This window comes from Sciurus carolinensis, chromosome 7, assembly GCF_902686445.1.
Source record: "Sciurus carolinensis chromosome 7, mSciCar1.2, whole genome shotgun sequence".
NCBI lineage: Eukaryota > Metazoa > Chordata > Mammalia > Rodentia > Sciuridae > Sciurus > Sciurus carolinensis.
In genome coordinates this window covers 81,365,861-81,384,948 of record NC_062219.1, presented here as the reverse complement: position 1 = coordinate 81,384,948, position 19,088 = coordinate 81,365,861, and the positions used below count along the sequence as shown (strand labels likewise).

At 41.1% G+C, this 19,088-nt stretch overlaps 1 pseudogene; it reads right to left on the bottom strand.

Annotated features, from left to right (window-relative positions):
* Window positions 1-4,138: 4,138 nt before the first annotated feature.
* LOC124989257 (transcription factor Sp2-like) lies at window positions 4,139-5,233 on the bottom strand (annotated as a pseudogene).
* Window positions 5,234-19,088: the final 13,855 nt, after the last annotated feature.

Below are 19,088 nucleotides of genomic sequence, written 5' to 3'. Positions count from 1 at the left end.
TGCATGTCTTTAATATGTTTTATATGACATGGAGCCTCATAAGAAAGTGAAAGCCCAAAGAAAGTTTCAAACTTGACTATTTTTATTCTTAGGTTTGATGAAGAGTGTTGGGTCATGGGGAAGCATGACTGAGAACAAAGGTTATGAACAATGGTAATAATCAGGGGGACTTAGCAAGTCCTGTTGGTTCACTCTCCTTGGCATTTGTGCCGCTGATGATAAGGCTGTCCCTTTCCTCTGGGTGTAGGGAAGGCAACCTCTCTGATAAGGGGTCTTAACGACTTGCTTCAGGGGAAGAGCAGGAGGGCAGAGTGAAAGGGACCTCCCTGCTTCTGCTACTTTCTCAAATTCCCAGGTGCTATATTATGAAGTAGCAAGCCCTGAAGCCCACCAAACCCTGAAAACCAGAGGACCACCAAGCTGAAATGTAAGCAGGTAAACTGAGTCCTAAATGGAGGGGTCTCTGGAGGACTGGGGTAGACTGGGAGTATGGGGGGTGGGGCTGGGAATTTCACCCGAGGGCCAAATTCCAATAAAGCTTGCTTCAGCAGCTTTCTTTGCTTTGGCCGCTTCTGTCCTATTTTATTTGGCCACTAGCTGTGCCCCCAAGCTTACACTAATTTCTTTCAAACTCTCTCGTTCTTATAGAATAGACTATCATTACATTTGAAAAGAATCTTTATAAATACACCATTTCTCACTTCTTTTATTGGTTCTTTTTCCACCAGGATTATCTGGAATCTTGAATAATTATACTTTTATTTTTCTTAATTAAAAGAAGTTTCATGAGCAACATGAAATTTAATTTAATTCAATTTACTTCAATTTAATTATGTTTATAGTTAATTTCAGTGAGCTGCTTTTACTCACCATACTGCTGACACTTACTGGGTGTTCAATAATCCTTTTCACTTCAGTTCTGACATTACCTACAGTTAAGGTCAGATCCTGCAACTTAAAATGCTCAGTTTCATGAGACTGTTCTCCACCCAGTAGTCAATTACAAGTTTCCAGCCACCCCTCTGACAGACCAGTTATAAATTGGGGGTTCCCACAATACCCCCTCAAATTTGATAATTCAGAAAGAGGCACACATAACTCAGGAAGGTGCTTTACTTACTATTACTGGTTTGTTATAAAGAATATAGCCAAGTCAGGCGCCATGGTGCACACCTGTAATCCCAGTGGCTCAGGAGGCTAAGGCAGTTGGATTGTAAGTTCAAAGCCAACCTCAGCAAAAGTGAGGCACTAAGCAACTCAGTGAGACCCTGTCTCTAAATAAAAATACAAAATAGGGCTAGGGATGTGGCTCAGTGGTCAAGTGCCCCTGAGTTCAATTCTCGGTACAAAAAAAAAAAAATATATATATATATATATATATATAATGTATGTATACACATGCACACACACACGCACGCGCACACACACACACACACACACACACACACACAGAGTCAAATAGAAGAGATGCAGAGGGGAAAGTATGAAAGCTAGGAGAGTAAAACAGCACACTTCCAGCTCCTCAATGTGTTCACCAACGGGAAGCCTTCTAAACCCAGTTGTTTAAGGGTTTTTATGGAGACTTCATTACATAAGCACTATTGATTGTATTTTTGGTCTCTAGTGATTAACTCTCTAGCCTCTCCCCTTTCCCCAGAGGTTGGAGTTGTGGGTCTAAGGCTCCAAGCTTCTAATCAAAACTTGGTCTTTCTGGCAACCAGTCTCTGTCCTGAAGCTCTCTAGGAGCCTCCAGACACAAATGACCTGAAAAATCCCCAATTCCACCTTCATCACTTAACATATTTAAGCATGTTTTATGTGGTTTGCAAAGAAAGAGCTCATTCTTTCTGTATTCTCATAAATTCTGTATTCTCATAAAGATACAGAATTTTAACTAAGTATGGAATTTGGCTTCATGTTATATATAAAAGGATAAAGCCACATTGTGGAAAATTAAAGGAGCAATTTAGGAAAAAAAATCTAGCTTGAGTATTTTACTTAAAATCTTCAGATCCAAACTAAATAACTACTTAATTCCTTTAGATAACCAAAGAACACTTAACTAGAAATTAAGAAAATGGTTTTTAGGAGTTTTCAGTTTGTGGAGCCCACTTAAATGGATTTCATTGATCTTCCCTTGAGGAAAGACAGGATACTTTAAATCTTATACATTAACCAGCTAATTCAATAATTGGGTCCCTATTATGCCAGGCGAGGTGCTAAGAATACAAACGGGAGCACAGCTGGTCTCTGCTTCCAAGGCTCTTAACCCTGTTCTACTCCACCCAGGCAGCTGGGCAAATGGCCCAGCTGGTTCGTTCTCCAGTCTGGCACCATCTGGGGCACACCCACCTTCACCATACACCAGCTGCAAAACGTCAGAGAAGACATTTACCCACTCCGAATTCTAATTTCTTTATCTATAAAATAGGCACAACCACGGAGCCTCAAGTGTCCTGGATAAAATATTTAGGATGTTGTTTAGAGTTGTTAATAATTTAGAATATGTTTGCAATGGTTTTTTGTTTGTTTGTTATTTGTTGTTTGATATGTTAACCTGGTTAGATTATAGTCCCAGTTATTCAACCAAACAATAATCTAGGGGTTATGGAGGTAGCGTTTTGTAAATGTGAGATGAAAACCTGCCTATGCAGGAGGGTCCTATCCTGCTCCTCCTGACAGCCTGCCCTGCAGATTTTGGACTTGCTTCAAGCCCCACAATTGCATAAGCCAATTCCTGCACTAAATATCTTAATGTTTTGATTATCTCCTATTGGTTCTGCTTCCTTCTTTGAACCCTGATCCTGAAATTAAATGTGTAGAATAATGAATATAAAGTGCTTGGCTGTAAAAGTAGCCATAAGTATACGTTATTTAAAAATAGGCAAAATAAAAATAATATATGTGTTGGCATATGTACTGGATTTGGGAACACTCAAGAAGGGAATTGAATATAAAGGTGCCACTTGAACCAAGGCCTAAAATAAGAGGAAAATGAATCAGGTAGAGGGAAATGCAAGAGCAAGCCGTGGATTTCTCTCAAAGACAGGAGATAAGAAAAAAGAAAACTCTTCTGTCTTGTTTCAAATATGACAGATTTTTGAAGTATCTTTCATCTCTATGTCTTCATCTGTTTGGGCTGCCATCACAAAATACCACAGACCGTTTATAACCAACGGAAACCCACTCCTCACCCTTCTGGATACTGGGAAGTCTAAGACCAAGGTGCTGGCCAATCTGGGGTCTGATTCAGAGATGGTTCCTTCTTGTATGTCCTCACATGGCAGAAGGGGCAAAGCAGCTCTCTGGCACTTTTTTGACAAGGACAATAATCCCATTTATAAGGGTAGAGATCTTATGAGCTAATAACCTTCTGAAGACCTCACCTCCTAACACCATTGACTTGGGAGTTGGGATTTCAACACAAACATTCAGGACATAGCACCCTATTTACAGGGAATATCTAAATAGAACCATGTGATCCAAGAACTAAATTCTGTGCACTAGGTGTTACTTTGTTTGTACTATGCTCTTTAGAAAGCATTTTTAAAATGTTTTTTAAGTGAACCTATAATTGTTAAAAGAAAAAAAAGTGAAAGATTTCACACAAAATATAGGTATCTGATTTCTTTCAAAAATCTGGAAGCACTGACCACACTGAGCCCATCCTCTCTAAGGGTAGTAAATAACTGGTCCTAGTCCTTTCTGTGTGGTCCCCACCACTTGCCCTGTGAAGGTGGCTGTATCAGGCACACAGATCAGTTACATGACCTGCCTTGTCCCTGTAGCATCTATTATACCCTGTCCTGGACAGTCCCCTAAAACCTGGCCTCTAGCTGTCCTTAAACTCTTTTGACTCAACAATTTCCATTACTCATGAAGGCAAACTGTTCTCATGATCACTCCCTGGACCCCACACCCTGGAAAATTTTATTTGTTTTTCCATTTATTCTTTTTTTTTAATTTTTAAAAAGGATCAAAATAAATCTATATTTCATCTGTTTTCTACAGATAAGCAGTACTTGGTCCAAGATCTGAAGAGAGCTTGTTTGTCAGACAGAAATGTCCACTTCCTGCCCATCCCAAATGATATTGACTCCAAAACCCTGATCAAATCAGGAGATGATCCACCTCACCTTCAAAAGCAAGCTGAGGGGTGATCAGAGCGGAAGAGGGAGGAAGGGCAGAGGGAGTACCGTACCTGAGTAGGCATTGACTCAGCCATCTGGATCTGAAATTTCTGGGAGGGCTTCTGGGGGATGGAGGGGAGGGTGGCAAATGCAGCCTGCACTACCCGCAGTCTGCTGGGGGGTCTGCACCACCTGCTGTTGTTCGGCCTTGCGGGACTCCACCTGGACTTGCTGGGCCACAGCTGGCTGGCCGCCCCCAGGGCTCTGAACAATCATCAGGTTGTTTCCTGCCTGGATGATGTTGTCTGCCATGGTCTCAGTGAGCACCGTCTCCACGAGTTTAGCCACAGCCATGGATGGCTGGGAGGCAGGAAGGCTCTGCTTCCTGGCTTTCTTGTTAGTCTTAGAGGAGTGGGAGGGCTTTCGGTGAGGAGCTGTAACTGGCGTTCACAAGGTTGTTGACGGGCAGGGTGAGTGTGACTGTGCCGACTCCACCTGTCTATCAACTTTACCACATTGGCCCCGCTCTGCACGGGGGTAGTAGTTGTACTCAACTTCTGGACAGGGGCTGGAATGATGGGGGCAGGCTTGTGACTGGACGGTGAGGGGGTGATGATGGCCTGCTTAATACCTGGGATTATCTGCATCTGGTTGGTGAGATTGGGCTGCACCTGGATGGTTGGGGACTGCTTGCCTAAATCTGAGGGACCGCCTGGTATTGGATATTGGCGACTGACAGGTTCCCTGTGCTGATCATGGTGGAGTTCTGGATAGTGAACACCCTCCAGGATAGGAGGTGCTCAGGTGTGACCCCTGGATCTGAGATGTATTTTCTTTGAAGGACAAGATGCCAAAGCTATTCTTGCCAGGACTGAGAGCAAGAGGGGCAGTTTGATAGGACCAGTTTCCATGGTGTGGGCTGGCGGGGTGCAGGAGGTGTCACAGCAAGCTTCAACAGCTGGAGGACCAATTTTGCTACATGTTACAGCAAACAGAGCCAGGGGAGATGGCTGGGAGTCCTGGGTGGTGGCAGCAGCAGGCTGCGGGTAGTCACTGGGACTGACAGCAGCAGCGGCAGCCATGCTCTTCTGTAGAACGCTCATTACGCCATCTTTCTCCCTGGCCTCCACAGCCTCCACCACCACGGAGCCTCTCCATTTACTCTTAATAACAGCTGAATTCCTAAATGATTACTCTTCCCTGAGCCTTTTTTTGTTAATCTTACTGGCAAGTCACATAATGCTTAGTGCATTTCTCTGAAATGTAGTCACAATGAAAGCTTAATGCTATATAACTTCTAAACAAATTTTAGAAGTTATTTTCCCAAGCCAGCTGGCCACAACGCACCACCCCACTTCAGCAGATGAATGTGGGTCCTACAGGAGAAAAAAAAAAAAACGAGGAAGGTGGTCAGGCTCAGCTCTCTCAAAACATCCTGCATGGTGTCTAGTCACACGGCAATAGAAGTAAAGTATTTTGGATAGAACTGTTAATATGCACATGGATACATTTTTTAAAAACAAAAATGGGATTATATCACACTTATTTACAACACAGCCACCCTCACCTCCCTCTCTCCAGTCATAGAGAATCGTGTGTCTCTTCTTTGCTTTAGAGTAATCTGTGATCCCTCTCTCCCTGGAACTTCCCTGTAGCCATGATTTCTCTTTTGAGTATTTTTCTCTATTTTCCAACTATACCTCCAATTGATCCTTTCTCTACAGGCTATAAATGTCCTCACATCTCTGTCATTCATACCCCAAATTCTCCTCCTCCCCCACACACTAGTGAACGCTCAATTCATTTTTTTCTTTCCATTCACTCTTCAACCCACTGCGATTAGCCATCCCTTCTACTTTCCAATTACACGAGGGCAAAATTTATCACTGATGTTCTAGTTGCCAAAATAAGTTATGATTCTTGCTCTTCGTCTTACTGGATCTGTCCCTGTGTGTGGCATTCTACACAATACACCCTCCCTGCTTAACACTCCCCTTCCTGGGCTTCTCTCTGTCCCTGGGTATCATGTCTCAGTTGCCCTCACTGGTTCCTTACATAGTTCCTGGGGTTTTGGTGGGTGTGCTAAGATAGGATATTGACCCTCTCACCTCAGGATGGGGAATATAACACAGGATGGAATAAGCAATGATGCCTCCCAGGAATTTAAGTCTTGAGTGGGGACACATGGCATGGCAGGCAGTTGAAAGTGGGTGAACTGAGGGCAGCAGCCTACATGGCAAGGCACAGATCTCCCCAAGACCCTGGAGCTCTCTTCCTTCCTTCTGCTCTGAGACCTGGTTATTTTGCTCTTTATTCTGTGACTTACTCATCAGGTTTCCAATAAGTCCTTTTTAATCCAGTGTTTATATCTATTAGATTGGCTTCTGTTATTGGGTCTCTCTTCTCCTTATGTGTCTTCAGGTGGTCCCATCCACTACTATGGCTTTAGCCACTACCCATGTGTTCTCCACTCCTCATTTATACCTGTAGCCCTGCGGTCCTTCATTAGCTCTCTACTTGCACCATAGAATTACCTAACTGCTCTTCTCTTGAAAGACTCCCAGAATCCAGAACTAAGCATGTTCCAAAGTGAATCATGGACTTTCTCCCCAAATCTACTCCCCTTCATCCATTTCTAGATCAGTGATCAAACCACTATTCACTTAACCACTCTACCCAAGAGCTCTCTTCCCCTCCCTCTTCAATAGACTAGCGACTGCTTGGTCCTGTCAGTTCCTATTCTTGATACCTGTCTTATCCATTCACTTCTTCCTACCCCTCCTCTCATCTCAGGTCCTCAGCATCCCTCACCTGGGCTATTGTGGTATCTCCTCACTTGCATCCTCTCTCCTCTCCCTCTTCTACTCCCTTCTCATCCTTTCACCACAATTCATATATCGGGATTTTCTTTCTAAAGCAATTTCTGATTATTTACCTCTGTTTAAAACCTTTGTCTCCTACTATCTAAAAAGGCAGACCACTTGCGTGGTAGAGCTTCTCAGACCTTACCTCTACCCACCTTGCAGGCAGCCTAAATGCTGCACCCTCTCCTCACTGTCCCCTGAGCTCTGGTCAATTTGACCAAATTGCACTGCGCCTGGGATGCTGCCCTGTTCACCCAGATGCCTCTGCTGCTTTCTTTGCCAGGAATACCTTCCCTGCCTATCCCAGCCATCTGCTTCATAAACACCCATCCATCTCTTTTTTTCCAAAGACTATCAATGTTTATTCTTTTTTCATGTTTTTATATTGCAAAAAGGCAAGTCAGAAAACACAGAGTGTGATAAAAAAATAAATATTACCTATAAAGCATCATCTAGAAATAAGCCCAGAATTGGGGCAGTCCATATTTTCTCCCTTCCTAGGTCCTCAGTAAAGCCATGGTAAGTGGTGGAGAATAGACAAAAGAGAGAGAAAGCAGAATGTGGTTGTCAGGGGCTAAGAGAGGAGGGAAGTGGGAATTGTTGAATGGTGGTTTAAATTTGGGAAGATGAAAATTTCTAGAACTGGATGGTGGTAATGACTGCACAAAATCAATGTGCTTAATGCTGCTGAGCTTGAACTTAAAAATGTTAAAATGGAGAATTTTTATGTTATTGTTTGCTTTACCCCAAATTTTAAAAAGGAGACAAGACAGTTATTTCAAGGGGTGGCAGTCTAAGTATTTTTTTCCTTTTTAATTTGTTAGAATGGGACTTTTTTATGTTCTCGGTGGAAGAGATGGAAGGAACTGATAGTAAAGAGAAACTGAAGAGGAGGAACTCTTTTTTCACCAGGATGACAGGTATAAAATGTCACCATATTTAAATTCAGAATAGATGGTCTCCATTTTGTCATTGCACTAATGTCTTTCTTCCCCAACGTTCCTGTGATTAAAAAGGGCACCCCAGGAGTTACTCAAGCTCAGCGTTACCCAGTCTTGAGTCAGCAGAGGAAGGAAAGAAGGGCACAGCCCAGGGTCTGCCCCTGTAGTTGCTGTTGTGGCCACAAGGTGGCACTGACTCTTTGGTGGTCACTGTTGCTCCCAATGTTGGAAAGTTGGGAGGAGATGGGGCTGGATAGGACCCCCTTATTGTGAGGTTGCTGGTGGGGGTCTCCTCTGTACTCCAGCTCTGGTGCTGTTTCCTCCGTGAGAGGGATATGTTTAGATTCTGCCTCTCCCTGGATCCTCACCTTGGTGTCCTCCTCTCAGAGGTCTCTCTCTTCCTGTCCCATGGTGGCAGGTCCATTTCCTTTCAGGTCTGAACTTCCTGCTCTCAGCAATTCAGCTACCTAAACCTCCAGTCTTTGCCCCCTCTCCACCTCTTTCCCCAATTCCAACATTTTCAGAATCTCTGAGGCCGGACATTAAGGACCCTGGCTCATCTGCAAACACTGGAGCCACCTTCCTCTGCCACCTTCTCTCTAACCCTGGAGTATAAGAAATCCTCTTTTTTATTTCTTCTCACAGAAGGAATAGTGCTTTCTTCCAGGTGCAGACCCCACTGGAAAATTGACTAAGACCTTCCCTCATGAAAACCTGGGGGGACAGATCATCAGAAGCACAGGTGGATATTTCAGACACTGAAAGAAAGAAAGATGCAGGTCTTTACTAATGAGGTGGAGAAGAAGGAGGGTAGGTGGGTAGAAGTAAAGATGCTTGTTGGAGGAAAGGGAATTTGGCAGGCCCATAGCCAATTTCATTTTCATTATAAAATACATACAGACATCATATCTAAAAGTGAGGAGGAGAATAGTAAAGGGGAGTCACATTTGAAGTGACAAAAAGAACTCCAGAGAAAGAGGCCAGCTGGCTGAGCCTACTATAAGGGAACATACAGTCTTGGAAACCAATGATTCACTCATTTATGTATTTAAAAGGTATTTATTGAGCATCCACTTTTTTAAAAAATATTTTTTGAGTTGTTAATGGGCCTTTATTTTATTTATTTATATGCAGTGCTGAGAATTGAAGCCAGTGCCTCACACATACTAGGCAAGCGCTCTACCACTGAACTACAACTACAGCCCTTGAACATCCACTTTGTGCTGACACTTTTTTTGAGAGTTGGGGATACATCAGGAACAAAACAAAAGACCTGTCTTTGGGAAGTATCCTAGTTGGGAGAGGAACTGAAGATAAAGAAAAATATAACTAGTAAGTGAAATGAAATGCCAGAAGGTGAGATGCTATACGGAAATAACATCAGGATAATAGAAAGCAGATGTCATGTGAAGGAGTTGTGATTTAATATCCAGCGGGACCATGACTTAAATTGAAGGAAGTGATGGAGCTTGCCAAATTACTATGGGGGTGGGGCAGGGAGGACAAGCAGTCCAGTGTGAAGCCTCTGAGGCAGCAGTGTGCCTGGGGATCCCAACAATCTGTGGGATGCTGACACCAGAACAGAGGATAAGATGGGATGGTTTGGGTCAGGCAATAGGAACCCAGCATGGCAGAGGGGTGACTCAGGGAGAAATTGAGGGAAGTGCTGGTGGTGTGGTTCAAGAGAGTGATGTTGTGGTCCAGGTACATCAGGAGGTGGGAGGAATGGGGAGTCCATCAAGGAAGACAAAGTCTAAATAGGAGTGGTCAGAGCGGGAGGATACTGTGGATAAGCACTGGGTATCTTGGTTGGAATTTAAAATCTTCTTGGTAGAATAGTTCAAAGTGATGGAGTTGAAGGTGTGGACTTGGGAGTGAATCGCTGCAAATGACCCCGGTGGGTTGGTACATGGTGTGCACCCAAGTGCACCTCAGCCACAGAGGGACTCCTCTGAAAGAGTTCAGATCATATTGAGTAGTGCAGGAAAGGGCTAAGCTGCACCAAGTTTTCACTCATGCTTGCCAACTAATGCACAAAGGAATTCAACAGTTTCATAAGGCAGTCAGGGATGCAGGAATGCCTGCTAGCGAATATCAGAGGACACACCAAATTGTACCCCAAAGTACAATTCCCCACCAAAAAACCCATTTTTCTGACAACAGGTGGTTTATTTTGTTCACCTCTTTCCCCTGTTGCCTTTCTAAGAGGGTCAGGCCTGTGTGTTTGTGTCAATCTTGTTGGGAGGAGTTCCTTGCTGTTGAAAGAGGTGTAGCAGAAAGAACTAGGGTGACGTGGTTTGGGAGGGAGCAATCTCCTGTCTCTTCTGCTAACTCATGATTTTAAGGAGAGAAGTTCTGGAAGTGGTAAGGTGGAGGATGGAAATCTCAACCAAGAGCTGTGTGTCATAAGACTCCGTCTGGTTTCCTTCTCTGAGAGTGACTTCCCTATTGCAAGATCCCTTATTTTTCCCCACTCTAATGCTGGTTGTACAAAGCTTTGCTCTCTTGTGAAAGAGGATTAATTATTAGAAGGTAATGATGCAGAGCTATAAGAGATAGGGGGGAAGGGATGGACAGTGATGGTTCATTCATTCATTTGCTACTTCAACAAGCACAGATGCTCCTTGAATTACAATAGGGCTATATCCTGATAAATCCATTATAAATTTTAAAAAATTGTTAAGTCAAAAATCCACTTAATAATCTAACCTACTGAACATCATAGCTTGACTTTGCTGACCTTAAACAGGCTGAGAACACTCACATTACCTTACAGTCAAGCACATTATTTAAAACAAACCTATTTTATAGCAAAGCGTTGAATATCTCATGTCATTTATTGAATACAGTACATGGTAGTGGATCTGTTGCCTCCACTCCTGATTGTGATGCGCTGTGGTGCCAAACAAGCATCTCCAGAGACACTGGTATTGGAAAACCATCAGCTACCCAGGAAAAGATCAAAATTTAAAGTATGGTTTCTACTAAATGTATATCACTTTTGCACTATGGTGAAGTCAAAAATCCTAGGTTGAACCATCATAAATTGGGGACTGGAAATTTATTATGTAACAGTAATATGAGGTCATGTTCCAGATGTTGGGGATGCATCAGTGAACAAAACAAAATCCCTGCGAAAGGGAAAGAGAAGATACACAAAGGTGGGATGTTATAGGAGTTGAGTTCAAGAGGGGCTGATCAAGAAAAATGATTGAATCTTTTACAAGAAGTACTAACACACAAGAAACTCCATTGAATGGCACTTGGTTACAGAAGCATGGAAAGAGGAATCCTTCACAGCAAGAAACTGTCCAGAGGTTTATGGTGAGAGGGCCCACTATCCAGAAGGGGAAAAAGGCAAAGGAGAGACAAGGAAAGGGGGGACTGGAGAGGGGCTCACCAGGTCTAAGCCAGGTAGCCCAGCAGCAAAAAGGTGCCTGTGGGTCCGGGAGCTCAGAAAGGTCACAGGGGCCCCATCTTACCAATGGGAAATAGCGGGTGCATGAGATTTCTCAGGGTGTGTAAAGTAGGCAGACTCTAAATTACTAAAGATTTGCTTATCTGGCTATTTTTAAAATAATGTGTGAAAATCTATGTGTGATACAGGACCTTGGAGCTAACAGGTCTTAACCTGCAATGATAGAAGCCAATGCACAGAGGCCATCTTTGGCTCATTTGTATCATACAGGGGCTAAGGAGAAAAATACAGCAGGGTAAAGCAACAAAGCATGACAGGAAGGGATTCTGTTTTAGATAAATTATCCGAAAGGCCTTTGTGGAATAGGGACACCTAAGCATGGAGAAAGAGACTGAGTGCACCATGTGAATACCTGGGACAAGAACGTTTCTGGCAGTTTTGTTTTGTTCTGAGGAATAACCAATGAGGGTAGAGCAGAATGAACAAGAGGGGCAGCAGTGGGGGCTGAGGCCTCGTTATATAGGGCCATGCAGGACACACACAACAAGGACATAATGCTGAGTGAGCTGGGAAGCCATCAGCAAGAGGGGAGACAGGATTACCCTCCTTTTTGAAGATAACTGGTATTCCACACCAGACAGATGTCATTCATGGGAAGAAGGGCAGTGGCTTGGCCCAGAGAGACTGTGATGAAGGGAATGAAAAGTCAAACTCCAAAAGTGTTTCAGAAATAGAGCTCACAGGACATGCTGATGAGCTGAATGTGAGGTGTGAGAGGAGTAAAGGAGTAGTCTAGGGTAACAAGAATTTGGAGCACACAAAGTGCCCTTCTCTACCTACATTTGAACAATTGCATCTGAAGTTTGCATTTGATACAGTTAGGCCTCACAGGAGATCATGGTGGAGGCAGAATAGTGTGGACAAGGAGCAGACTATGGGAGCAGGTGTGGCGGGGGGGGGGGTGATTGGAACCTGGTTCCATCAGTTTACAGCTGAGTGACCTTGGTCCCTTTTTTGAACTATTTCCACATTGTAAAATGCACGTGATAATAGTGCTATTTTGTTAAGATGTTGTGAAGATGAACAGATAAATAATGGATAGAGAGTGTTTACTGCAGTGCCTGCCACCAGCTGTGTGTGCAGTAGATATACTCAGAGTTACTAATACTGATGCTCAAGAATGAACCTCAGGGATGGGGATGCTTATTGTTAGGGGATGGGGAAGGGTAGTTTCCAGTGATGTGAATGGACTATTTTGGTTTGTTAGTATGCCTGAGAAAATATCCTTCATCAACAGGACAAGCTATGTAATTTTCAGGGCCAAGTTCAAAACAAAAGTACACAGCCTTCCATTGGAAAATTGAGTCTTGAGTAGGTGACCACAGAGGGTTAAGCCAAGCACAAGATGGTTCAGAGTCAAGTTTGGTTGCACACCTGTGAAACTGACTCCATTCATTAGTGTCTCAAACACTACATTGTTCTAAGTAGGACCAAAGGCCTCTTGATGCATGTGGTCCACCAACTCTGAGTCCAACCAAATGGAGTCAGCAGCACAATTCAATCATGCACCATCATCACCACCCACTATATCATCATGCTGATTCAGAGGCCATCCTCCCTGACTCCCTGGCTTGTATGCACTCAAGTAAAATTAGAGCCTTCCATATATATTTTCTAAAATGCTAGATTAGCAAATAAGTATCAGAAGAGTCATTCTCTGAAGAAGATAACCCTGGGGTGTGTCCCCAGATGTTCAGTTCACATTCCTCACCATTTAGATAGGGAAATACATTTGAAAGTGTGTCCCTGGAAGGTGAATATTTTAGTGGACACAGAAATTCAAAATGTTTACATGGTTTTCTCAAAGTTGTTGCATTAATGGCATTACCAGATTTGGACACCTAGTCCCTTTAACTTCTGGTCTTACATTTTAAAATCAATTTGCAAGGTAAATAGAATGTGAAAATAATGCCAGTCCCTTAACTAGGATTCATGTGCAAGATATTGATTTTAATGTTATCTTTCTTTTGGATAAAGAAGAGTTGAAAATTGACCTTTGTTTTCTTTTTAATATTTTATTTATTTACTTCATTTTGCTATACTGGGGATTGAAACCAGGCATGTTCTATTACTAAGCCACATCCCTAGATGTTTAAAAAAAACCTTTTTTTGTGTTTTGAGACAGGGTCTTGCTAAGTTGACAAGGTTGGTCACTAACTTGATATCCTCCTACCTCCACCTCCTCAGAAGTTGGAATTGCAAGTGTGTGTCACTAGTGGTGTTGTGTGACTTTTCCTTTGAATGTGAACTATAATTCCATCATATTAAGCATCTGATGTATTTTATGTCCGTATGTATGTATGTCTGTATCTTATGTCTTGTTTAAAATGTGAGTGCTTTGAGATATTGAGCTGGATCTTTCTCCCCCCTTTCTTATCTGTTCCTGTTTCTCTTTCCCTCCCTTTCACCCTCTCAGGTGCTTTGTGCACAAATGTATACAGAAAGTCACTTTCAGCATAAAACCATGGTTCTTAGCTAGGGATGATTTAGCCCTCAGGAGACATTTGGCAATGTCTGAAGATGTTTTTGTTTGTAACAATGGGGGAAGGCTAATAGCATCTAGTAAGTGGAGATCAGGGATGCTTAGCAGCATTCTGTAATGCGTAGGACCCCCCCCCCCACCACCACCACACACAACGAATAATTATCCCGCCTCAAAGATCAATAATGCCGAAGCTGAGAAGTCCCACAGTAGAGGAAGAGGGGGAAAAGAATATGGAAACAACCATCAAGATTCCATATCCCTGATTAAGAATAGAATGGGGGTTGGGAAGATAGCTCAGTCGGTAGAGTGCTTGCCTTGTAAGCACAAGGCCCTGGGTTCGATCCCCAGCACCCCCCCCAAAAAAAAAAAAAAAAAAAAAAAGAAAAAATTACCCACCATCTGTTTAGCATTTTGGGACCTGGTTCAAATTAGAAAGACCATAATGGACCTTCTGCGAGGGGACAACTGTAGATAGCATCAGAGCTGGCAGCAGCGCCACAGCGGACCCGCCAAGGGCGTTGCATGACGTGGGGGAGTGGCTGGGAGGTACTGTGCTTTTTGCCAGTTCTCTGTAGCACTGGTGGTTTATTTACCTTGAAGCAGGGAGTTGAAGTCATTTCAAGTCTCTCCGTGAGTTGGCATCTTTACCAGGCATGGCAAGATAAGGAACATCCCTCCTGGAGTCATTACAGAGACAAGAGGGAAGCTCCTCCCCTGAGGGTCCTATGGTGCCTGGCCCCAGCTGTCGGGAAAGCATATTAGAAAAAGAAAATCAACCGCTGCAATTTCAAAGTCAGGGAAAGGTCATGAAATGCGTATGCTTTCGCATGTGCTGTGGATTTCAGGGCGCTTACTTCTTGCCTGGTGAGAGTACTCCAGCGGAGGCAAATTACAGCGGAGGCAGTCTGCAGCACGGGTTCCACAGAAGTTCTCAATGAGGCCGTCGCGTGTGCATGAATCCCAAGGAGATGAAGCGCTGATAGATTCCACTTTCCTGCAGAATGTGGAAATAGAAACAGGATATAAACATGAATTATTGACAATGTTGTGATTAAAAGAATATGAATTTCTGGGCATACAACTGGTAACTAACCTTTCACTGTTCTCAATCATGATTCATTAGTGTTTTCAATTAGCATTCTTGGTTTTTTGTTTGTTTTGGTGCCCAAAGAAAAAAAGAACAAAAAGTAATAGAAAAGAAGAAAAGTCTCATGACCGATGACAACATGGATTGATGTACAATCAACACAAGATGATTTATCCAAGCAGATTGTTCCCTAAACGTTACTTTTACTAATTTCTCCTAAAGGGTATTTCTATGTAATTATTTTAAGATTAAATTAAGATAAAGATAAAATTATGATTAGATTACTAGAAGCAGAATGGCTGCATTAATTAACCAACTTAGTTTAAATTTTGATAGATATTTCTAGACTGTACTCCAAAGATGATGTGCTGGGTTAAAACTCTATCTGCCAACGATGCCAGAAATTAGTTGTTTCTCTGCCTGTGACAATTCTGGCTTTTATCAGACTTTAAAATGTTTTCTGATCTGATTGGTACAAATAGTAGCTCATGCTATTTTCATTTGTTTGTCTTTATTTTTTCATGACCTAGAAATTAATAATAATTTTCATTTCTTCTTTTATGAATTATCTACTAATGTGCTTTTCACACTTTTTCTGGTATTTTTCTCTGGTTTGAAAGCACTCTTGGTATAATAGAGATTGTGTATATTTATTTTTCCTTTTACGTAAAGTCTAGATAATTTTTTCTCAGGTTGTAGAGGTTTTAATGGTGTTATATCTACATAGAAGTATATTTTTGTTTATGTGATTGTTTCCATTCTTTTTGCTTTCCTGTATGCTATCAATTACCTGTTGGAAAATATGATGAAAAACTATCTGTTTTCTCTGTCATTTTATCATTCATTCATGAACCGGGTATCAAGTACTTTTTGTGAGGACGACTCTAGACGCTAGAAATGTAATAATGAACCAAATCAATTATATCCTCACTCATGGAGCTTGAAATTCATGAACAAAACAACCACTACCACCACATTAATAACTATAAAACAAAACAAAAATCCCATGATAAAGTCTACTTTGTAAAAATTCAACCACAAATAAATAAGAGAAAAATAAAATAAAATGTTCAGTATCTTTATAAAGACAACTAACATTTAGCTATAGTACAGAAAGACTGAATAAATGGAGATAATGCTGTGATCCTCAACAGGAATAGTTATTCTTATAAAGATATTAAATTTAGCTTTAGGGTCATAATAAAATAATTAAAAATTAATATTATAAACATAAATATATGAAAGTTCCTAAGATAGGTTTCACAGAAAAAAAGTAATAGGAGATCCACCCTGTAAATTGCAAAAGCAGATTATAATTTCTCAGTACTTAAAATGATTGATAAGAGAGTAATTAAACCAATGATATTAGTTCAGTATTATTGGGAAAAAATTAAAATACATTACATTTCATACTATCTTAAGCTTTAGAAGGATTCAAGACTTTTTATAGATATTAAAGTTATAAAAGTACTAGAAGAAAATATAAGAGAATATTAATATGTTTTAAGAAACAAGAAAAGTTTAAAAGTACAACATCAAAGACAGAGAAAACAGAATCTACTATGAAAAATTTGACTACAAAAATATGTAAAAGATTTCTGTAACAAATAAAAATAGAAATACAGAAAACTAATGTATGTGAGGAGAGTATGAACTGGGAATTTGCATTATCTCTGACATATAAAGAATTCTTCATATTTGCAAGAAAGAATACAAACCTTTCAAAGGAAAATAGATGACACTAATGGATAATTCAATAAAAAAGAAATACAAACAATACATATATTTAAATATTAAGCTCTGGTAATAAAAGAAATGCAAACAGTCTAGCAAAGATTAAAAAACACAGTATTGATGAGCATGTGGGAAAAGTGCATTGGTGTGCCTACCCACAAGTGAGAATCTAAATGAGGATGGTCACCGAGGGATGTGCTTACTGCAGTTAAAGCAATGACTATTATGCTCTATGGGTCAGGTATCTTGCAGCTTTGTTGGTTTTTTGGGGTCAGTATTTCTCCCAAGGCTGCAACCAAGGGATCAGTTTGGGTCACAGTCATCTCAAAACTCCACTCCGGAGGCGCCTCTTCTCAGTCCTCTAACAGGGAGGGGGCAGGTGTGTAGTCCTTTCTGGCTGCTGGCTGAAGATCTCAGTCTAACCCAACTCAGGGTCACACATTTAAGGGTAGAAATACCAGAAGTGAAGATCATTTGGGTCCATTTTAGAGGTTGTTCCCCCCAAGAGACAATTTGGTGCCATGTATCATAAGCACAAATCTATGTATTTCTGGACTAGGAATGTAGCTCAAAGGTTTAGTGCTTGCCTAGTATGTGCAAGACCCTGGATCCAATTCCCAGTACCACTAAAAATAAAAAAAGAAAAGAAATATTACATATTTTTTGACACATCAGTTCTAATTCTCAGATTTATCCTAAGGAAAGAATTAAATAAGTGCACAAAGATAGGATGTAAAAAAAAATTTTAATGGCATGCCATATAATAGAATAAGATGTAAACAAGCAAATATCAACAATCTCATTCCAATAAATTAGGTCATAGCTACACAACAGAACAGCATGCAGCAACTATAAGTTGTATACATGCATATATAGTAGTATAAAAAGATATTATTTAAATATTACTAAATTTAAAAATGAAACATACATTTTATAAAGTATTAAACATATACATAGAAAAAATCTGGAATGACAGACTCAAAAATATTCACAATGATTGGTTACTTGAAGGGAAGGGAATGTATGACTTTTAAATTTTTCTTTATATGTGCCTAACCTGTATGATCTACATCTTCTGCAGTGCATATATAATATTATATAGCAAAATTGAGCCAATGTTCATCATGAAAAAAAAATCCAACATTGGTTGCTAATCTCTAAGCTGCATACTTGGATTGCTCAAACTTTCAGCAGCACTGAAGACCCCCTCACTGTTAGCCCCCAGTACCTTCCATCTTGCACAATCCTCAAAGAACTGAACCAGACCTCTCCACTTTCTCTGGGGAAGATGAGTCCTGAGCCCCTTCCAGGGCCTCAGTCACTGCAAGGGCTACCCAATCCCTCGTCCTGGGGGAGGGAGGGTGTCATTGTGTTCCAGGTGTAGATCAACAGCACCATTAAGCGTGTGGCTAATAGGCAGGAAAAGCCAAAATCGGGGAGATGCAGCATAGGCTCTCCAGAGCCTTCCTCAGACACAGACTGCATTTTCTCTTCTCTCCAGATGAGTCTGTAAGTGAGAGATAGCACTAATTCTTCATTTTTACCACTCCTTTGAAATTTTAAACACAATATTTTTTGTCTTTAGAATACAAAGCTCTTATTTTCCATTAACAAATGAAAATTAAAATAAATTACATTAAGCTGTGCTGTCAAGGTCTTTTCTGTGAAATTACTTCCACTGAAACATTTAATTGGACATGGTTTATGCATTGATAATAATCAATATATTCATTCCCCGATGAACTGGGAATCAAATCCCTCTGTCTGAAGGAATCATTTATATGTATTTTATAGGTTCATTAAATAAAGCAAGTGAAATCCATTGCTGCACAATATTACCAAAATACTTCCCAGAATGAATTGTGATTTCTTTATTGGCTGATGTAGTAATTAAATCATGTGCTACAAAGTAATACAGAAAATTATTTCGTTCTTTTTAAAATGAAATTCATTATTCTCAGCTTTAGACATTAACACTGAAAATTTTCTATATTTAAGGCAAAGTGCTTTCACAACTAATCCCAGGGAGGAGAAATCTGAATGTGGCAGATTGTTGGAAATGTGCAGTTATTCCCTGCCAACCCTTTCTTAAGCCCCAGCCTCCAGCCCTTTCATCTAATTCCGAAACTGCCTCTGACATAATTGGGTTTCTTAAGACCTGTTCCCTCACTGGACACAATTGTGAACAAAGAGGACCGAACTGGGAAAATAATTAATTTTAATGAGAGAGACACTGGGGAAGTGTGAGTGGCTTCCTCTATTTTCTTTGATCTAAAATAATGAATGTTCATGCAGCAAATAGAGCAGAAAGATTACAGGCATCTAGTCCTAAACAGAGGTGACACTTTTAGGGGAAGAAAACCCAACAA